Source organism: Podarcis erhardii (genome assembly GCF_964252035.2).
Source record: "Podarcis erhardii genome assembly, chromosome: 11".
NCBI classification, from domain to species: Eukaryota; Metazoa; Chordata; class Lepidosauria; order Squamata; family Lacertidae; genus Podarcis; species Podarcis erhardii.
Genome location: NC_138501.1, coordinates 42,032,197 through 42,055,637, shown reverse-complemented (window position 1 = coordinate 42,055,637; position 23,441 = coordinate 42,032,197). Strand labels below are relative to the sequence as shown.

Below are 23,441 nucleotides of genomic sequence, written 5' to 3'. Positions count from 1 at the left end.
ACGTCCCTCCCTCAACCCCGCTGGCTCAGAGAGTCTGATCTGACTGTACAGAACAAGCATTTCCTTTCCACCTTCTTTCACACAGGGTTCCTCCCCCTCCGTTCAGGCTAACTTCAATCAGCGAGGTCCTTCCCCGGGGAGAAGCGCAGCCCCCTTTCCCCACACGTTCAAGCGTCCAGCTGCAAAGCGATTAGGAAGCATGACCCAGGCAGCTAAGCTGTTTATATCACTTCTCCAGAGGGCTTCCTGTCTTGAATTAATGGGAACACTAAGTTGCCCCCCCCCAAAAAAAAGGGCAGTTGGTGGTGGTGCTATCAAACAGGGAGAGGGAAATTCTCCCACATTTTTTTGAGGGACAGCCATCTGGTCACTGGGGGCAAAACAACCTGAACATCAAAAGTTTGTGATAGATAAACTCGGATGGGGGGGGAGGTTTCCCCACTCTTGCATGAAGAGCAAACAAAGGCTGCAAACCATCACACCATTTGCTCAAAAGTAGCCTCACTGGCTTTCACAGGAGGATGACCCCCAAAGGAAGTGGTTTGAGGATTGCAGCCAAAGAATGCTTGTCTAAAACCACCAGCAACTGTAAAGAATTTCTGCATTAAAGCTCTCACGTTTTCTCTAGGTGAACATGAATTCCACAGGTGGGTGGCTGTTGAGTACTGAGACACAAAGTCATGTTTCTGACCTCTTGTGGTCGTTCAAGCCCCCCCCCCCCCAGGCAATTCTTATCACAGGTGTTCCTGGCATGCTGTTTTGTTAAAGTCACATTGCCCCAATCTGCCAATAATTTTTCTGTTTTAAGGTTCTTACCGTGGTTTATGGTGTAAAGCATGCTCTGTCCTTTTGGCAAAGGGTGGGATATAAATTTCTTAATACAAACTCCATTATTAAACAAAGAATGCAAGCATTAGCCCGCCCTCCCCACCCTTTGCTAGTTGGCAAGCCTCCCTCAAATATCTGGCATGGCTCATTTTTTAAGTTACCTGAAAATTCAAGAGAGGGGCTCACAACATCCCTGACAAAGGAAGAACCCCATTTCCTTCCCCAGCCACATTCCTGTTCAGCCCTGCTTGGCTTGACGTGGTGGTAGCTATTCTACTCCCTTGTTGATGTCTCGCTCCCAGCCGCCAACTCAAGTCCGCCTTAAAATTATGAACAATGTTGTTGTTGTTGTTTAGTCGTTTAGTCGTGTCCGACTCTTCGTGACCCCATGGACCAGAGCACGCCAGGCATTCCTGTCTTCCACTGCCTCCCGCAGTTTGGTCAAACTCATGCTGGTAGCTTCGAGAACACTGTCCAACCATCTCATCCTCTGTCATCCCCTTCTCCTTGTGCCCTCCGTCTTTCCCAACATTTTGCCAGGGAGTCTTCTCATGAGGTGGCCAAAGTACTGGAGCCTCAGCTTCAGGATCTGTCCTTCCAGTGAGCACTCAGGGCTGATTTCCTTCAGAATAGATAGGTTTGATCTTCTTGCAGTCCATGGGACTCTCAAGAGTCTCCTCCAGCACCATAATTCAAAAGCATCAATTCTTTGGCAATCGGCCTTCTTTATGATCCAGCTCTCACTGTTATGAAAGCTTTCACTGTTATCATCCTATTATGCACAATAGGATCTGATGATTCTGTCAATGAACCGATGGTTTCCCCAAGTATATCAGCCTATGTTCCATGCTATCGTACATGAAACTTAAAACCCCTTCACAGAGAAAGAGTTTTCCCCTTCTGCCATTATGTCAAGTGCCAACATCCATCTGCCCCAGGAGACAATGGAAGCGTGTGCATTTGGGGGTGAAATCAAACTGTTGGAAGGTTGCAGCGACTGCTGTGGCTGCAGAGACTGATACAGGAGAGACATGTTTTGTTGCAGCTGGGGCAGATGAAGGCATCTGGTTGTGCTGCTGCAGTGTATCTTCTCTCTGTGCTCCTCCCGGTGGCCATTTTTCTTCTGGCCACAGCTATGGATACACAACTTGACTGCCCGTCTGCTAAATCTGGGAAGACAAGCCATTCAACAACCTTCCAATGAAAGCAGAGGCACTTATTTTACAACACGAAGCGAAACAGCAGCTCTTCATAGTGTGGAAATGAGTAGGAGGCCTCAGAAAGGTGTTTCCCAGGGAGCCCTGATGCAGCTGGAGAATCCTTCTTCAAATCAAACTTCTCCCAACCGCTTGCACCCTGCTTGCTTTTACAGTTAAATACCACAAATGCTCAGCGTTGTGCCAATCTACCATTAACCACGGTCCATCATTCAAAACTCAGTGTACGGTAGCCAGGTTGACTGAGTTTGTATCTGAGCAGAACAGCTGGTGCTCCAGCAGCCAAAGAGACATATTTTGGTAGATATGCTCCTTTATAGACTACACACCAGCAACTGCTACATATAGCGAGAAAACAGGTACCGTATCTATTCAATCAGAGCAGCTAGAGGAGATAATAAAGGTGCGGCGCAGCATTTGGAAAACCATTAGAGACTAATGAGCATGTATGCACAAGTCCAGGGTGATCCCAGCACCCCACCATTCATTCTTCAAATGCCAGAGATTCCAGTCCCACCCACCTCCAAACCCTTGCTTGCAGCCATGGGTGGCAAAACTGTGTCCGTAATAAAGACCATCGACTCTCTGGCTGCCAGCTTCAAGCAACTACTCTGATGGCACACTTGGGCTTCACATAAATATGGTAATGCAATCAATCGCCGCACAAAAAAACTTACCGTATTTTTCGCCCCATAGGATGCACCGGCCCATAGGACGCACCAAGTTTTTTTGGGGGGAAATAAACAAAAAAAAAAATTATTTCCCCCCCAAGCGCTTGTGGGGCCGGCAGCGGGGAGAAGCGCTCTTCTCCCCACCGCCCGCCTGCAGACCAGGTCCGTGGACAGCGGGATGACGCGCTGCGCCTCCCAACTGTCCCTGGAGCTTGCGGGGCAGGCAGCGGGGAGAAGCGCTCTTCTCCCCACCGCCCGCCTGCAGATCAGGTCCGGGGACAGCGGGAGGACGCACTGCGCCTCGCAGCTGTCCCCGGAGCTTGCGGGGCTGGCAGCCGGGAGAAGCACGCGTCTCCCCGCCGTCAGCCTCCAAACCACATCGGGAGACAGCGGGATGGCGGCGTTTCGCCTCCCCGCTGTCCCCCGACCTTGTGGGACTGGCACTGCGCACCGACCCCTCTCGCTCTCCAGGCTTCAGCGAAAGCCTGCATTCGCCCCATAGGACGCACACGCATTTACCCTTCATTTTTGGAGGGGGAAAAGTGCATCCTATAGGGTGAAAAATACGGTACTTGATTTACTAGCGATGGCCCCCCCCCCAATATAACCAGGGTTGCTGCTCCCTCCACCTACTATGTGTTTATGAATCCTATTATTTATTTATTTATTTATTTATTTATACCCCGCCCATCTGGCCAGGCCTCCTCTGCCACTCTGGGTGGCCTCCAATAGGATATTAAAAACACAATAAAACATCAGACATTAAAAAAATTCCCTAAACAGGGCTGCCTTCAGATATCTTCTAAAAGTCAGATAGTTGTTTCTTTCTTTGACATCTGGTGGGAGGGCATTCCACAGGGCGGGCGCCACTACCAAGAAGGCCCTCTGCCTACCTGATGGAATCAGTCGTGTGTGTGCAACTATATAGCAAAACAGGCCAATATTTGAATTTTGCACCAATATGATATGAGCATTAGATGCTGAATGTCACTGTCTGGATGTCATGATAACCAGCACAGACTTCAAATATCATGGGATTGAAAAGATTGGTGTTAAATTTCAAATTTCGATATCCAGATTTGTAGCGAACAATTTTCAGGAGAATTAATGGGGGTGGGATTCATATCGGCTCTCCAGCTGATCAGGCAACTCTCTTGACACATGGAGATATGGCATGCTCTCAGCCCATCATTATTTAAACATGGAAATGGAGCACAAGAAACCTGCTCGCTTGCATCAGGCCTGACAGAGCGCCGCATTTTATTTCCCATTTGGAGCAGTCCCTCGATAGCCATACGAAACAGAAAACGTTAATTCAAGGAAAATATAAATAAGCTTCAGAACTGGAATGTGTCATGGAGGGGATGGAGGAGGGGGGGACGTGATGTACAAAACATTCCCACAGTGCAACATAAATAATGCATTGTTGTGTGTGCATTCTTTGAAAGATCTAATGCCAATAAAAGGCTGAAGAGAAACAGACATACAATAACACTTCCGTTTATCTGGACCTCACTGCACAAGAGTATGTGACCCACGTGCTCCGATGGGAAGGAACTACAGCTCCATCTTGCAACTACAGGTCCTGGTTCAATCAGAGGGATCTCGCCTTAAAAGCAGTCTCAAGCACCAGGGCTGGAAAAGGACCTCTGCCTGAAATCACAGAGAGAGGTCAGCAGCTGCTGTAGCTATAATACCAGAATTCATGCAGATATCCTATACTATGAATCCATCTAAATCAGTATTATCTACCAGCAGGGTTTCCCAAATTTCAGTCTCCAGCTGCTGTTGGACTACAACTCCCATCACGCCCAGCTAGCAGGACCAGTAGTCAGGGATGATGGGAATTGTAGTCCAAAACCAGATGAAGCCCCAACCCAAGTTTGGGAAACCCTAGTTTTACACTGACTAAAAGGAGAGCCTTTTAGCTGGATCAGGCCAACGGCACATCTAGTCCATCATCCTGCGCTCACAGTGGCCAAAAAGATGCCTGTGGGAAGCCCAAAAGTGTGACAGCACCCGACTCACCTGTGCCCCCTGGTAACTGGTATTCAGAGACATGCTGAGCTAACTATCAGACTCCGCATAAAGCAGGTTCCAATCTACTTTGCGCCTATTTGATTTAGGAAGTTGGGCTTTAGAGTTGGGGTTTTTATCTGCAGTGGTCCTAAGCGGGCTGAGGCACATGATGTGCAGGCTTGGGAAAGGGCTTTTTCAGTGGTGGCTCCTTGCATGTGGAAATCTCTCCCTGCTGAGGTCCGCCTGGTCTCATCTCTGTAGCTCCAGGCAGTTGGCCAAGATGAATAATTTTCAGAGGGCATTTGGAGGAGAAGAAACCCAGCTGCTGCTACTGTTACTGTCATTCAGTGATCTATTTCTGTGAGTTTACAATGGACTGTATCTCTTAATGGATTTTACGTATTCTTATTTACATGTTTTTATTTGTAAACCACCCCCTGTGGCCTGTGGGAAGGGTGGTATTTAAACCATCTAAATAAATAAAGAACCCCATCAGTTTTACAGCTCAGGATTGTTCAGGCGCAGCACATGGGAGCCCGTAAGATGACTTAAATTTGCAATCCTAGGGAGTAATTGGGAATAAGTTTCACTGAATTTGGTGAGGCTTCTGAGAAAGCATATGATAAGATTGTATGGTAACATTCTTGATAAAACCTCCATCCCACTGGCATCTGCGTGGATTGTTTTGTGCTGTTCCTTTGAACTTGCCCACCTGGGCTTCTGGCAGTGATGCTAGAGGAGCTGAAGAAGAGAAGGATGGATCAGGGAGAGACCATTTGGAAGGAGTGTGTGTGTGGTTGTTTTTACACTGAACAAAATGGGTTGTAACAGGATGGGGAAGAAAGAGATGTTAGAGCACGAAAGGTCACTCTGGTAAAAGACTTTTCTTGCAGCTTCATAAAAACATTCCGCCTTCCCACTCCTGGCTATGCTAATCTGCTGCGTCTGTCAAATATCATAAACTCAGACAGTTCAGACATCTACTGTGAAAAAATATTGCCGGAAGAATCAAGCAGAGTTTCGAATGGTACCCAGGAAATGGACATGAATGAACACATTGCTCAGCACAGAAAAAGAGGGACCAGACAAATGTAACAAGTGTCCAAGAAGACCCAAGTTGACTTGATTCCCAACACGCTTATTTACAAAGTTTGTATATAACTTGTATAACTTGAGGAGAAGTTATATTTGAAATGTGTTGGCAATAAAGTTCAAGTACTCAGCTGGTCTATTTCCATGGTTCCCATTCTGAGAACCGTAGCTCTGAAAAGGGAATAGTGGTTTCCTAACAACTCTCAACACCCTTCACAAACTACAGTTCCCAGGTTTCTCCATGAATGTTGAAATGGTTTAAAAGAGCTTTAAATGCAAGGTGAGGAAGTGGCCTAAGTCCTGTGAGGAACTGTTCAGCCTGGGAAAAGAAAATTAAGGTGAGGCATGATAGCTGTCTTCAAATATCTGAAAGGCCCTCATGCAGAAGATGGACCAAACTTGCTCTCTGTTGGCCCAGAGGGCAGGAATAGAGACAATAGGCAGAGACTACTGGGAAACAGATTTCAGCAAAAGCTCCTAATGGCAAGAGCTTTCTGTTTGGTTTTTTTTTTGTTTTGTTTTTTTAAAAGAAATCTTTATTAAGAGGTTTTTTTTATAGCAATAAAGAAGAAAAACAGCATAGCAAAAAGCAAACAGAAAGGGAAAAACAAACATAAAATTTAGCATCGTATAATAACCAACTTTTCTTCGTTTTTGGACTTCCTCACGTCTCTCGCTCCTACTTTCCAAATTTATAAAGCTTTAACCAGCAATTTATCACCTTATTTCCGTTCTTATTGTACACTTTTCCAATATTTTGTCCCTAACTTTGAATATTTTTATCTAGGTCTTAAATATCTAATCTTACCATAATATTTATTCAAAATTTATTTTTCTCATAAAATTCACTCATTTTCACAGTCTTTTCACCAAATTTTATGGTGCCCTGTTATTTTCAAATCCCTCATCCTTCTTAGCACTCATATAATTTACAGTGTTTTTGTAGGTAGTCCTTGAATTTCTTCCAGTCCTCTTCCACTGCTTCCTCTCCCAGGTCTCGGATTCTGCCAGTCATTTCTGCTAGCTCCATGTAGTCCATCAGTTGCATCTGCCATTCTTCCAGCGTGGGCAAATCTTGAGTTTTCCAATATTTAGCGACAAGTATCCTTGCTGCTGTTGTCGCATACATAAAAAATGTTCGATCATTCTTTAACACCCAGCCAACAATGCCCAAAAGGAAGGCCTCTGGTTTCTTAGGGAAGGTATACTTAAATACCTTTTTCAACTCGTTATATATCATTTCCCAGAAGGCCTTAGCTCTGGGGCAAGTCCACCAGAGGTGAAAGAACGTTCCTTCGGTTTCCTTACATTTCCAACACTTATTATCTGACAGGTGATATATTTTTGCAAGAGCTTTCTGACAGTGGTACATCCTGCCTCAGGAGACAGTGGACTCTCCATTGCTGGAGATATTTAAGTAGAGTCTGGACAACCATTGGTCAGGAATGGTGATGTAGCTGCACCCTGCAATGTAGATCCGGCCGTGAGCAGGGCAGTGGGCTAGATGACTCCCAAAGGTCCTTTTATAAGTGGGTTATAAACCCTTTAAATAAAAACAAAATGGCCATGTATTATAAATAACATGGATGAACATATATGGTACAGGCCTGCTTTGGGTAGGGCACTGAGCATTCTAAGAGAAGACTTCAGGGTCATCCAATTAAACTTATTTATAGTCAGTGCAGATGTACAGAAAAAGAAAGTCCTTATTTATTATCTAAGGGGATTCATTACCCTTAGAAGTGGCGATGGCCGCTATTTAAATGACTTTTTTTTTTAGGACAAATTTGTGGAGGAAATATTAGTTTACTAGCTAACGGGGACAGCGCCCCTCTGAATACCAGGTGACAAGCAACAGGGGATGACTATTCATGTCTGCTGAGGAGATTCCAGGAGCCTCTCACTGACCATAGGAGAAAAAACCGCCAGTCTACTTGGATCCATGGCATGATCAGTAATGGAATTCTCGTGAAATTTTCATTCAGAGGCGGTAAACGGGAGTCATTAAATTTCCACATCTGAAGTTTCTCTGCACAGATGTTTGCATCACTTGAAAACAACTCAGTAAAACTCAGACTTCTGTTTATACGTAATTGCCCTGTGTTAATATTGAAGGCCGATTCCCACACACTGTATCAGCATGTATATGCCTGCGGTGCATTTGTTAGTTTCCGACCGTGAAAGGCACATTTTGAATGCAGAAGATGTGCACACACATTAGGGAACCTTCAGCCCAGGGCTGGAGAAACTGTTGATCTCCAGATGTTGTTGGGCTACATCTCCGCTATCACCCCTAACCATTGGTCATGCTGGCCATGCTTCCTGCATTTCAGGGGGTTGGACTAGATGGCCCTCAGGGTCCCTTCCAACCCCACAATTTTATGGTTCTGTCTCCCATGTTGTATAAAGTGGAATGGACACCATATGGGATGGAATCCAAGCCATATAGAATGGACACCAACCATTACTCAGCCAAACAGGTTTACACACACAACCCCAATAAACGTTACCTCAAAATAAGCAGCTCTTGCTTTTTTCTTCTTTCTTGCTACATAAAATACTCATTTGCTTCCAAAGTAAAGAAAGTGTTTCTTCAACGCTCAATTTGTCCCCGATATTATTTGTGCAACTGTTCTGTTCGGCCAAAGGCGGTACGTTGAATGTTTTCTTCCCTTGTCTGGTACAAAGGTTATCGTTACAGAAAATAACCTAAGGACATGTATAATCCTGAGAGATTTCAGCACAAAAACTATTTTTAACTCTGGTTCTGTTTAATGTTCAGAGTAACACAAGAAGCACGTATAACCAGAGGGGACAGTATTATCAAAAGGTTGTGTTTCCTTTCTCTTCACAAAAATAAAAGCAGCAATTTATGAACCTCCTCAGAGCACACAAACATACTACTCTCTGCCTTAGATTTCAAAACACTAAAATTTGCTTTAATTTGAGCAAATCTGGCAAGCACATGAGCTTACTCTCCCTAATGGTATCCCAAGTAGGCTTCTGGTCTTTGGTGGTAAAACGACATGTGAGAAAATGTTTTGCTTACATTACAAATGCAAAGGGCCATGTACATGGCAGAAAACGTCTAGCATTTCTGTGTCCTTCTGATGACGGTACCTTGATGTCTCCAGCTTCTTAGTTACTGAACGTGCACCAGGCAGCCGCAAATAGGTCTCCTTCATGTTTGAATATAAAGCCACTAATTTCTGAATTCAAGCAGAGGGAAATTTCCCCATCACTAGTCACAGGTAAGTCACATCAGGGGTGCTGCAGGGATAGGTAAAGGTAAAGGGACCCCTGACCATTAGGTCCAGTCGTGGCCGACTCTGGGGTTGTGGTGCTCATCTCTCTTTATTGGCCGAGGGAGCCGGCATACAACTTCCGGGTCATGTGGCCAGCATGACTAAGCCGCTTCTGGCGAACCAGAGCAGCGCATGGAAACGCCGTTTACCTTCCTGCAGGAGCGGTACCTATTTATCTACTTGCACTTTGACGTGCTTTCGAACTGCTAGGTTGGCAGGAGCAGGGACCGAGCAACGGGAGCTCACCCCATCGCGGGGATTCGAACCACCGACCTTCTGATCGGCAAGTCCTAGGCTCTGTGGTTTAACCACAGCGCCACCCATGTCCCTGCAGGGATAACCTCCCTACAGATCAGTAGTGGCCGGTGTAGTGAGAAAGAGCACATCCTCCCCATCATCAACATCGCTATAGCCACCTGGATTGGGCAGGGCAGGGGCAGAATCAGGGCAGTGCAGCAGTCACACTGGCAAGAAAACCAAATTGGTTCCACCAACCTTGCTGCGACCTTGGCCCACCCTAGATGGCCTACCCAGGTGAGCTGCAGCAATGTCAATGTTGGGAGGATGGAATAGAAAAGCAACCTACTTCATATAGCTATAGATATAGGGACGCAGGTGGTGCCATAGTCAAAACCACTGAGCCTCTTGGGCTTGCTGATCAGAAGGTCGGTGGTTCGAATCCCCATGATGGGGTGAGCTCCCGTTGCTCTGTCCCAGCTCCTGCCAACCTAGCAGTTTGAAAGCATGCCAGTGCAAGTAGATAAATAGGTACTGCTGTGGCGGGAAGGTAAGTGGTGTTTCCTTGCGCTCTGGTTTCCGTCACAGTGTTCTGTTGCGCCAAAAGCAGTTTAGTCATGCTGGCCACATGACCCAGAAAGCTGTCTGTGGACAAACACTGGCTCCCTCGGCCTGAAAGCGAGATGAGCGCCACAGCCCCATAGTCCCCTTTGACTGGACTTAACCGTCCAGCGGTCCTTTAACTTTTACCTTTTTTTAGACATAGAGCTATATGAAGCCGATTGCTTTACTATCTCATCCAGGCAATTTCCACTGCATTTTCATGCACCAGCAAACACATGTCCAAAACGTGCCATAAGCCTGCCACTTATTAATGTTTCAAGAATCGAAGCTTAAATCATAGATGAGGATTTTCTTCCTGGATTTTCCCTTGATCACTTTCTCCAGTCAGGAGTCTGGGCATTCTTTCAGACGTCGAATTTAATGTTGCGAGCACAGATGGCGTCTCCATTAACTCCCACCCCCACCCCCCGAAGACCTTTCTTCACCCTTTCCAACTTCACTGACATCTTCAACGGGAACCTGCCCTTTCGCTTTTTCACAGGCAGTACAGGCAGTGACACAAAACTAGGTTCTTGGGTCCAAGGCTGTAGGCCAGGCTCATGTTATTCTGCTAAAGTAATCAAAAAGATACACAGTTGGGGTTTATTTTCATGGACTCAGTGTGTTAGGCACTACCAGATGATAGTGCTGACCAGTCATTGCTTTTCTGATTTTTGCTGCAGGTGGAACCGCCAAATAACTTCTCCACATGACAGGAAGCACTGTGGACTTATTCATACACAGGAGTCAACTCCTAGGGGCCGAGGTCCCTTCGACCCCCCCAATAAAATATTTGAGGTGGCCGGGGTGGGGGGTGGGCCGAAAGTTGGTGGGAAGTTCTCTGTGTTATAATAATAATACTAATTTATTATTTATACCCCACCCATCTGGCTGGGTTTCCCCAGCCACTCTGGGAGGCTTCCAACAAAACACTAAAAAACAATAACCTATTAAACATTAAAAGCTTCCCTAAACAGGGCTGCCTTCAGATGTCTTCTAAAAGTTTGGTAGTTATTTTTCTCTTTGACATCTGGTAGGAGGGCGTTCCACAGGGCGGGTGCCACTACCGAGAAGGCCCTCTGCCTGGTTCGGTGTAACTTGGCTTCTTGCAGTGAGGGAACCGCCAGAAGGCCCTCGGCGCTGGACCTCAGTGTCCCAGCAGAACGATGGAGGTGGAAATGCTCCTTCAGGTATACTGGACCGAGGCCGTTTAGGGCTTTATGTTGGGTTACAACTGAGCCAATTCACCCATAAAAGTTTTCACATGGTGCTGCTGTTGCACATATTCCAGCCCAAAGCCTTCTCATTGTGTTCGTTTATCTTGCTGTCCAGACCCTTTTTCATTCTTAGTTCCACAGCTTTACAAAAGGGCCTCTTTGAAACTTGCGCAGAACGACACTCCAGAATAGATGCTTAAACAAAATATAAAAATATAACCAAATAGGATAACATTTCATCCGCGCTAATACATTTTCCTTTGTCGTCGTGCTTATTTTTTCATGAGAAGAAAGTACAGCAGAGAGTTTAAGCTCTGGGCTTCTCAGCCACTTGGGCTCTGCAGAATAAACCGGCGTGGGCAGAAGTTTTATAAATATCGTGAGCATCTTTTGTTTGGAAGTCTCTCTTTCAAAACAGAAAACTGGCGGCTCCAGCATCACTTGGCTTTGAAGCCTGAAATGACAGCAGACATAAAGTACAGTATCTTGAAGCCAAATGTGATATGTACATTGGCTGGAGCAACAAATGTGCAAGGGGGTTCATTTCACAATGTATGCGCAAGAAGCATAAAATGAGACACAGATCAGGGCCAAAGGGGAACTTCTTAGCACTGTGGAAAAATACATTCCCAGCTACTCCAGTGAGTAGATAATTTGCAAACCTACTTTTATTTATATGTCTCTCCTATCTAGGCTATGGTAGGCTTTTAAAAATAAAATTTAATTTGCTATAGGGAGCCAGCATGAAAAAAAAAACCCACAAAAAAACCCCACAGCCAGTTCTACACATCCGAAGCTGCTTTGGATTTGGGTTTCTTGAACAGCAGCCTCTGCTGATCATAATTCCACATGGCAAACCGCTTTCAAAAGTGATGGGAGTTTGAAAACAGTATAAGGATCTACTGTGCAAAAAGGGCAAAGAGGTCACCAAGAGTTTGTATACACATTTTTCTTCATTAAATGAAGCTGTGCCATCAAAGTCCTGAGTTATCAACTAGCCAGTAAGGCTTGGGTCGACAGAGCAAGGTGCCCTGAATGCTGTCAGTTAAGCAAGCTAGACTAAGCCTCCCAAGACAGGGATGGAGAAACCCATGTTCTTCCAGATGTTGAAGGACTACATTTCCCATCGTTCTGAACCCTTGGCCATAGTGGCTGGTGATAATGCGGGTTTGGAGTCCAGAGGGCCACAGACTCTCTGGAATACTGTGTCCAATTCTGGGCTGTTGGCAAGCTGGAACGTGTGCAGAGGAGGGCAACCAAGATGATCAAGGGTCTGGAAACCAAGCCTTATGAGGAACGGTTGAGGTAGCTGGTATGTTTAGCCTTGGTCAGAGGAGACTGAGAGGAGATAAGATAGCCACCCTGAAATATCTAAAGGGCTGTCACAGGGAAGATGGAGCAAGCTTGTTTTTGCCTGCTCTGGTGGCTAGGACCTGAACTGATGGATTCAAGTTACAAGGAGGGTGATTCCAACTAAACATCAGGACGAACTGTTTGAAAGTAAGAGCTGTTTGACAGTGGAACGGACTGCCTCAGGAGGTTGTGAACTCCCTTGGAGGTTTTTAAGCAGAGGTTGGCTGGCCATCTGTCATGGATACTTTGGTTGAGATTCCTGCATTGCAAGGGATTGACCTAGATGACCCTCAGAATCCCTTCCAATTCTCAAGCATCATTGTCCTGGTCTGCTTTGTGAGCAAATAGTGGCTATCCACACCAGGGGGAGAATGGGACATGAATAATAGAATCCCAGAATTGGAAGGGGTCCGAGGGTCATCTAGTCCAACCCCCTGAAATGCAGGAATCTCAATGGGCAGTCCCCCATCCAATTCGAAACCATACCGGACCCTGCTTAGCAAATGTGCTAGCAGATTCTTTTCTGCTGCACCACTCGCTGCACATCTCTGAGCTGCCCACAGCCATGCCTCTTAGGCATTGTGCAGCGAACGATGCCAATTTAAAACAGCAGCAGGATCCAGTTTTCTACACATCTTTATTTAACGCACAGGGTGCATTTTGCATTAGAAAAAACCCTCGTTGATTCTGAAGATCTCGCCCTCTAAATACCTGCGTGCTTTGGCATCAATATAAATCAGTTTTATTGTCTCTTTCTCCACAGCATAAGTAGCGAGCGATTGAATTCCACGGACCTGTAACTGCATTAGCCAGTTCTATCTGAATGAAGAATTTATGATTCAGAGCTTCCTGCTTTCCGATACCTCATGCTTATTTCCTTAACACTCAACACTCCACTTGAGCAAGAGGAGACGTGTGCAAAGGGGTCTGCAGGTGTGTGTTGTCGTCCCCAAAAGCCGGAAGTCCCAGTTCTGGAGAGAGAGCCGGTCCAGAGCCCAAAGCAGGTTATCTCAAAAGCACCACCAGCCATCTATTCTGAAAGTTGGACAGAGGATCAAAGGGCTGGATTCCATCACACTTCCAAACAGATGGACTGTGCAATTGATGGCTGATGTAGTTCCTGGACTGGGGCTCTCTGCCTGGGGAAATACACACACACTGTTCACATGCACATTTCTTCCTGTTGGATCAGGGCAATGGTAAATAAAGTCCAGGGTGCAAATTTGTTCCTTGTTGATACGGCATCTGCCCTACTCTCTCTTGCCTCTGCTCACTTCTTTATTCAAATGTGCACAACTGAATTACAGTAGTACCTTGGGTTACATACGCTTCAGGTTATCGACTCCGCTAACCCAGAAATAGTACCTCGGGTTAAGAACTTTGCTTCAGGATGAGAACAGAAACCATGCTCCAGCGGCGCAGCAGCAACAGGAGGCCCCATTAGCTAAAGTGGTCTTCAGGTTAAGAACAGACCTCCAGAACGAATTAAGTACTTAACCCGAGGTACCACTGTAAAACATTAAAAAGAATATGAACCAAGCTAGGTGGGAATCTGGGACAAACTAGTAAATGAGTTAAATACAAAGTGTGGGGTTCAACTAATGGAAGACCACACCAGGACTTCTGTTAGCACAAAAGGGCTCCCCCATGTACCCTCTGAAATCAGCTCTGAGGGTAATCCAAAGAACAGTGTATAGCAGGAGGAGAGACTGATTTATCTGGCTGAAATACAGTGGTACCTCGGTTTTCAAACATAATCCATTCCAGAAGACCATTCGGGTTCTGAAACGTTTGAAAACCAAAAACTCAACAGCCAACAGCTAGGCCTCAGGATCTTGCACTCAGCAGAAGCCGTGTGCCATGTTCGACTTCTGAGGTGTGTTCGAAAACCGAAGCATTTACTTCTGGGTTTACGGCATTCAAAAACCAAAATGTTTGTCAACGGAGATGTTTGAAAACCAAGGTACCACTGTACTTGCACTGATGGACTGACTGTCACAGTGATATGTTGAATTTCTCCCACATATGTTTTCATTACTTTTAAAAGTACAGAAGAACCCTACAATGCAGTGGCAAGAAAGCCAGTTCAGGATTGGAACCTTTCACCTCTGAAATCTCTATTGGCATCAGTGACAACTTCTCTCCTGGGGAAACAGTAGCTCTCAGGGGAAGATTTTAACTCAAACCACAAATCACCACCCTACCCCTCCTCTCATATAACAGACTCAATTCTGCTATCCTCCTGCCCCCAGGCTGCTCTTTTTAAAGTAAGAACAAAACCATGCATTTAACATATCATAACTTTTGCCCCTCCGCCAGAAATACTTGGGGAGCACAACCATAAATGCAGCAGTTCTGTAGTTATGTACACATTGGCGGCTTAAAACACACAGTCATTTACCCCTGCTGTGCAGTTGAATGTTGAGGTACACGCCAGAAAGAGCGCAGGGAAGTCTTCACCCAAAGTCCATTTATCTGCTTGGTTTCTCCATTCCTGCGACCATGCCCAAACTCCTATTCGTGAAGCAGTCATCTGCACATGTGCAAGAAACTGTCTCAAATGGACACACCTCAGCTTAACAGTGAAGTGGCTGTGGCTTACCTTTTCGAATCAGATGGAAGCTGGTTTGAGGGGAAACAAATCAAACAAGAAACTAAAGGATGGCTCTTCATTAGGGGTAATGTTGTGCATACACGAAAAGTCACATGTACACAGCCTGTCATTCACACTGCCCAGAAATGTTGTTGTAAACTTAATCTGAAGTCTTCCTTCTCAGACCCATTTCCCAGGGATGCAAAAAAAAACCCAAGTACACCCACCCACAATCTCATCCAAACTCATTTCAGTGCAGGAGGATGTGTGCATGAAACAGTCCCCCTCAGCAAAAGAGAAAAGAAATGCATTTGTAGCTGGCATGACTAATGGTGTACAGTCGTACCTCAGAAGTCGAATGGAACCTGTTCTGGAAGTCTGCTCGGTTTCCAAAACGTTCGGAAACCAAGGCACGGCTTCCGATTGGCTGCAGGAAGCTCCTGCAGCCAATCGGAAGCCGCAGAAGCTGCGTCAGACGTTCGGGTTCCAAAGAATGTTCACAAACCGGGACACTCACTTGCGGGTTTGCAGCATTTGGGAGCCAAAACGTTGGACTCACAAGGCATTCGACTTCCAAGGTATGACTGTATTTACTTCTTGCTTCTCCCCATCTCTGTTCCAGGATGCAGCAACAACTTAGCAATGTGGATATCAGATGAGGAGCGCAGCCCCACAGCACTGCTGCTGGCTCACATGGGCATCAAAGCGCGCACAGTGTTTCAGATCATGGTGGCAAAATCATGTCAGGAGCTACCAAGTCTCAAGTTGGGAGACATTCAATTTGTGAACTGCATGTTGCATGACCACTCCGGTCTTGAACTGACTCTGCCCATCCAAGGTGACTATTAGGACCTCCTGGACAGGAAGGACTAGACAGTGGCTTCCTGTTTCTGTAAAGGCTCACTTGGCCAATAATAAGGCCTTCCTGAGTTCTGCCATGTGTCCCTGTATCCTTTGGTTTCTCTTCAGTTCTGACCTGCCTCTTTGTGTGTTCCTTTATTATTAATTTTCCAAGTTTGTGCATTGATTGCTTCAGGCTATGAAGCAAAGTGGTGTGCATGAACATAAAAATGAGACAAAATACAGAAAGCAATAATAATGCAAGTTCTAAAAACAACTATTATTCCTAAAAGCAAATTACAGTGGTACCTCGAGTTACAGACGCTTCAGGTTACAGACACTTCGGGTTACAGACTTCGCTAACGCAGAAATATTACTTCGGGTTAAGAACTTTGCTTCAGGATGAGAACAGAAATTGCACGGTGGCAGTACAGCAGCAGCAACGGGAGGCCCCATTAGCTAAAGTGGTGCCTCAGGTTAAGAACAGTTTCAGGTTAAGAACGGACCTCCAGAATGAATTAAGTTCTTAACCCGAGGTACCACTGTATAAGAATAATAAAACCATTTCTAGGCTGAGTTACGCACCAGACCTTTAAAGAACATTTAATGCACGACTCCCCCACCCAAAGAATTATGTGAACTGTAGTTTGCTAAGGAGCTGGGAACTGTAGGGGTAAACTACAGCTTCCATATTTTGTTGGGGGGGGTGTTGTTGTGCTTTATAGGTCTAGTGTGTATGCAGCCCTGGAGATATAAAATTATCATTGTTCCTGCTGCCTCATTGGTCTTCATTCTTAACGTGATCACCCTAGCTCCTAGCTCCAGGACTACAGTACCTCAAACTGTTGTCTATAGCCAAACGATGACAAAATGTCAAAGTCTTGCAACTTCTCCCTATTAAGCAAACATTTCAAGCAAAAAAGATGGCAAAAAAGGGACTGACCATAAAACATCATTTGCCATATTCTCAGCACATCTGCAGCAATGGATACCCAACCCTATCTCATTTTCCCGCAGACAAAATATGAAGCCACCAGACCAGATCAAATTGCAGCGTTGAAGTCTGTGCCTTATGCCTTTTTAGCCATAGAATCTGCACAATGAATCTTTAAGGGACGCCACTAGAGGGAGATATGGTCACAGAGACTGCCAGCGTATTAAAATCAGACTGCCGCAAATACTGCTGAGACGAAGTGTGTGTGCCTATGTGTGTAGGGGAATACGACAGTTCATTCATCCTGAAATCTGCATGCAAAAATCCAAGATCTGCTCCCCACACCACACATCAGAAGCTCTGATCAGATACCCTGGTTTCTCTTCAGATCATATATAAATTCAGGCTTCATATTCACGTTTTAAGTTATGAGTGAAGCTCTAGCGTAGGACGCAGAAATCAGCTTTTGAAGATTCTTCCTGGAGGCACAACATTACAAAGAGCACATCTAGCCTTTTTAATGCGTAATTCAACCATCAAATGCCTTTGCTGCCATAATAGTAAACATTCCCTGGAACCATGCTTTCTAAAAGGGTAAAGGGTCCCCTGACCATTAGGTCCAGTCGCAAACGACACTGGGGTTGCGGCGCTCATCTCGCTTTATTGGCCGAGGGAGCCGGTGTATAGCTTCCGGGTCATGTGGCCAGCATGACTAAGCCGCTTCTGGCGAACCAGAGCAGCACACGGAAACGCCATTTACCTTCCCGCCAGAGCAGTACCTATTTATCTACTTGCACTTTGACGTGCTTTCGAACTGCTAGGTTGGCAGGAGCAGGGACCGAGCAACGGGCGCTCACCCCGTTGCGGGGATTCGAACCACTGACCTTCTGATCAGCAAGCCCTAGGCACTGTGGTTTAACCCACAGCGCAACCCGCGTCCCTACCATGCTTTCTGCTATTCACTTAATATAAATTTAGCATCAACAGTTGCTGCAAGTCAGTGTACGCAACACTGTCCTAGATGGACCAACAGTCCAACTCAGTATAAGGCAGCTTCCTATGTTACCCAGCTGGCAATGCTTAGGAGTATTCACCACATACGGCTTCAATCACCACATTGCAAGTCTCAAATTTGTCGAGCCAGTTCAATGCATTTAAATAAGGCATGCTAGTTATCTTCCTGTAACTCCCTAGCATCTGGAAAACTAAGAAGTTAAATGAAGAGGGGTTCCCAAGTACGTGGAAAGATTTGTATTCGGAAGTGAGTGGAACTAAAATTCTCAGTTAGGGTGCAAGGAAGCATTATTTGCATAGTGTGCAAAGTTTTGGTAATGTTTGTGTAGCCACAAACCTATTTCTCTGCCTCAAAAGGGGCAAAAATGTCACTTATTTTGACACCGATCATCTGAAAGAATCCAATAGGCTAAGAAATGCAGAAACCAGTTCAGGAAGAAAAGCCCTCACTCCACTTCTCTGATTTGCAAAAACATGACAGATTACAAGATTTATGTAACATTTATTTCAACTCTAGTTCAGACCTTTGTTTGTTTGGTCAAAGGTTTTTAAGATTCCAGCCATTTGGGAACTTTGCCCACACCAACATGTCTCAAGAATTACCTCTCTCTCCTGGAAAAAACCTGTGCATTAGATTGTAGATCATGCTGTGTTTGTGTACGAATGTTGCCCAGGACTCTTGGACCTCACCATCAGTCATTGCAAACTGATGCTCCACCCTACAAAACGCCTAATGTTTCCCAGTGATTGCACATTGCAGAGGAGTGGGGCTGGATTGACAGTAACAAGCAACCTGCCTGTTATGTACTGAAGTTCTCACCCTGGGCCAGCAGGGGGATACTGTAGATAGTTTTCACTCAGGTCCACATATGCAAATAGGGGATTGAAAGTGACGTTCAGTGATTGGCTAGTTAGAAAGTTGCTACTGTAGCCCTGCAGTGGAGCTCTATATAAGCAGGCTGGCTGAACCCTTCAGTTCAGTTCTGTTCTGGCCTGTGAATAAACAAGAGCTGTTTGAAGAATCGCTGTGTCGTCTGATATGTTCACCCACAACTTAACACTGCCATTGCCATGACTTACCTTCTCATGGTGGTAAGTGCAGGTGGTAATTCCTGCATTGCAGGGGGCTGTTCTGAGTTTGAAAAGCACTCGGTCTACCCTGCATTTTCTGTTGCATTCCTGAATGACACTGACCCTATACTATACTATCTATGGGCTTCAAACTGGTGTGTAGTGTGGAATAGCTTACTGAACCCATGTTGACATTTCCAGTTAACAAGGAGAAACTATGGGGCTATACTGGCTATGGGGCAGGGACAGCAACAGTGTGACTTTGGGGTGGATCCTTTCCCTTTTCCATTGCACACTTCTATTTGCAGAGTATTTCAGACAGTCCATTCACTGGGGACCCTAGTTTTAATTCTTCACCACTCAGAAAGCTTCAAAAGGAATCCTGGTCTCCCAGCAAAAAATGGGCCACACATCCAACACATGACATTTCTTGGAATACGCCTTAAAAATGGAATTAGCTGCTTTTCCTGTTTTTGAAAGAAGAAAACAAGGGCGCTCAGTTAGGAATCCTGGCAAACCGAAATATATAAATCCACCTTTTCCGTGTGTTTTTGGTGCAAATATTTCATAAAGAATTATGGCGCACGGAGTATATGACAGGTTTATTTATTTGCTTTAGTCTACCTCTTTGGCTTGCGTACTGAAATTCCATGGCTAACCATAAATTCTCTGTTGAATTAAGAATATCAGAAGAGTCCTGCATTGCTTTTGCAAGTGTCCAAGTCAAATGCCTCTAACAAGCAAGGTATGGATGTGATGCCCTGGCTAGCTACTGTTTCGTGTCTCCAGTATTGAGCATCACTGCATCCTCATTCCAGGGTTTTTTTAAGCATCTGAAGAAAGTACAACAGTGTGGCCTCTTGTCTCAAGTTACACATGTGCGTAAAACAGTGGTTCACAAAGGTGTGGCATGCCTTTGAAGGTGACCCGGAAACTGCAATTAATCCAGAATACGGCAGCTAGACTGGGGACTGGGAGTGGCTGCTGAGACCACATAACACCAGTTCTGAGAGATCTGCATTGGCTCTCAGTACGTTTCCGAGCACAATTCAAAGTGTTGGTGCTGACCTTTAAAGCCCTAAATGGCCTTGGTCCAGTATACCTGAAGGAGGGTCTCCACCCCCATCGTTCAGCCAGACACTGAGATCCAGCACCAAGGGCCTTCTGGCCGTTCCCTCACAGCGAGAAGTGAGGTTACAGGGAACCAGACAGAGGGCCTTCTCGGTAGTGGCGCCTGCCCTGTGGAACACCCTCCCTTCAGATGTGAAGGAAATAAGCAGCTATCTTCTCTTTAAAAGACATCTGAAGGAAGCCCTGTTTAGGGAAGTTTTTAATATTTAATGCTGTATTCTTTTTAACACTTGATTGGAAGCCGCACAGAGTGGCTGGGGAAACTCAGATGGGCGGGGTATAAATAATAATTTATTATTATTATTATTATTATTATTATTATTATTATTATTATGCCACACTGGAGTAGCAAGAAGATTCAAGGACATTCAAAGAAACATTTAGACATTTCAGTGTAGTACGGTATCAAAATAATTTGTTTTTATTTGCCGAAGGTGGATAGGTATCTTCTTATAACGACAGCAAGCGCATCAAGGTCAATCCTTTTGTGATCCAGAATCGCCATTCAGACAAAAGCGCTGGAGAAGACTCATTTATAATTGTGTTTTGGGAATGATTCATGTTTTTATGCATTGCTTTATACTTTCTGGGTGTCCCGTGAGCATATTATAAAGTACTTGTGTTTTGTGCTATAAATCAAACACTACTGGGAGTTTTTTTGTTTTGTTTTGTTTTGTTTCCCAATGTATTTCTTATGAATAAAAAAAATGGTGTGGTGCAAGCAAATTTTTATTTTCAAAGTGTGGCCCAGAGGGGAAAAAGTTTGAGAACCACTGGCATAAACAGTCTATTGTGTTGTGGGTGCAGGGGGTCATTTTAAAATAAGAAGAGGAGGAGACACAACTCACTAGGACAGCACATCCTTTGCACATGTAAGGTCTTGAGTTCAATCCTTGCTATCTCCAGTTAGAAGGATCAGGGAGCAGTTGATGAGAAAGCCCTCTCCCTGGGGCTAGGGAGAACAGCTGCCAGTGTTAGAAACTGAGATATGAAAGCTAGGAGCATTATGGGCCTAGGTTATGGGCGTCACAACTGAGTGTCTAGGCACACTCTTATAGCAAGAATACAAAGCTGAAAATGAATGAACTGCAGCTAAAATCTTACGTTCATTTTTCTCATGGTCTAGTCCTCATCTGAAGACTGCAAAAAAAAAAACAAAGCCATACTTCCCCATCCCACCTCCATCCCCCAATATTGTCAAGAGGGTCTCTTCTCCAGTCTTCAGAGAGTGGCTGGAAGTGGGGAGGCAGAAAAAGGCCCTCCTTTCCTTCCACACTGCAGTTTTAAGCTGAAATCTTAGGTGCAGTACTGCGCCCAGAACTCAGAAACTGCTCACACTAATGAAATTCGCTGTCGCAAAACGCACCTAGAACAATGAGAATTTTGAACGCTGCCAGTAAGAATGGGCAATACTGGAGAAATAGTCTGACCTGCTGTAAGGCAGTTTCCTATGTACTGGGTAGGGGAGGAACCTGCACAAACATATTGGAAGTACAGTGGTACCTCGGGTTACATACACTTCAGGTTACATACACTTCAGGTTACAGACTCCGCTAACCCAGAAATAGTACCTCGGGTTAAGAACTTTGCTTCAGGATGAGAACAGAAATTGTGCTCCGGCGGCGCGGAGGCAGCGGGAGGCCCCATTAGCTAAAGCGGTGCTTCAGGTTAAGAACAGTTTCAGGTTAAGAACGGACCTCCGGAACGAATTAAGTACATAACCAGAGGTATCACTGTATACAACCTTCCTCCCCCTCCGTGTCTACACTGTAGAAGTTTATAGCACAATCCCAGGACATCAGTCTGTGGCCAGGAGATCTGCTGCCAGTCAGTGTAGATGATGCAGGCGTTTTCCCACTTAACGAGCATTCGACTTGCATGCAGTCACATAGACGTGTAGCACCAGTAAATAATTACCGTTATTTTTCCAAGACTAGGGTTTTTCCCCTTTAAAATGTCAAAAATTAGGGGGCGTCTTATACACGGATACATCTCCTCCAGTTTTCATAAATCTGAGTCCCCCAAAATAGGGGGTATTTTACACATGAGGGAGTCTTATAGACGGAAAAATACGGTATATAATAATTAAACTCCAAAATGATGCAAAAAGGACCCAAAATGAGTGGGGAATCTGTCAAAAAATAGTGAGAAAAGAGCAGGAAAACAGCTAGCAATCCCAGGGGCCTTTGCAGCTGCAATCCCATAAGCCTTTGAAGCTTGTTGAGAGTTGAGAAAGGAGGACATTTAATGGCTTTTGAGGTGGCATTCCCAACTACAGTGGATGCTCAGTGTTGTGTATTGAGTCAAAGGATTTTATATCTGTATTATTATTGTCTGTATTTGCATTAGGGTAAAGTAACTGCCTTTTGGTTCCAGAGGGTACAGCTACTATTGGTTCAATTAAGCTGCTGTATTTGGATCCTCTGTCTTATTGGTTTCCTCCAAAAGGCAGGACTGTGATTGCCTGATATTGTTCCCTCCAAAATGTATCCTTTCTAGCTAGTTCCCTGTCCCTATAAATGTAGCTCTCCCCTCCTCAGGTCTCAGTCTTGTTGCTTTAATAAAGAAGTGTTACTAGAGAACCGTCTCCAGCATATTATGTCAAGAGAGCTGAAATCACAAACCCCACGTCACAACACTCAGGTTGTGAACGTGATCGGTGCGGGATGCACATTCACAGCCCACAGCGGCGCGTCTGCACACGCGCGGGTTGCACTTTGGTGCTTCTGCGCATGCGCAAAGCACAATTCAGAGCTTCTGCACATGTGCGACCGCCAAAACCCGGAAGTAACCCGCTCCAGTACTTCCGGGTTTCGGCAGTCAGTAACCCAAAAAAAGCGGCTGTAACCCAAGGTATGACTGAATATGCAATTTCACGTATATGCACGGTACCCAGGAACTTAACCCCCGAGTTAAGTGGGGAGGTGCCTGTATACATGAATATATATTTATTGATTTAACACAGGTGCCTCAGAGGATCTTACGCAGAGATTGTGCAAAGAAGGTAGAGAAATTACTGAGTCACCACATATGTTAGGACAGCAACCTCCTACAGAAAAATCTAAGCAGCGTATGTCTATTTCTATGGCATGCAGAACTTAATGGGCTGTGTTCCCACAGAAGCTTGTCTTTAAAGGAGGGCATTATTTTATTTTATTTTATTTTATTTTATTTTATTTTATTTTATTATTTTATTTTATTTTATTTTATTTTATTTTATTTTATTTTATTTTATTTTATTTTATTTTATTTTATTTTATTTTATTTTATTTTATTTGGTAAAGGGCACTGAAGAGGAGCAGGGCACTGGATGTGA

At 45.0% G+C, this 23,441-nt stretch overlaps 1 protein-coding gene across 4 annotated transcripts in view; it reads right to left on the bottom strand.

Annotated features, from left to right (window-relative positions):
• Positions 1-23,441, bottom strand: part of PDZD2 (PDZ domain containing 2) — a 248,605-nt gene that overhangs the window by 151,048 nt on the left and 74,116 nt on the right. The window lies entirely within an intron of this gene.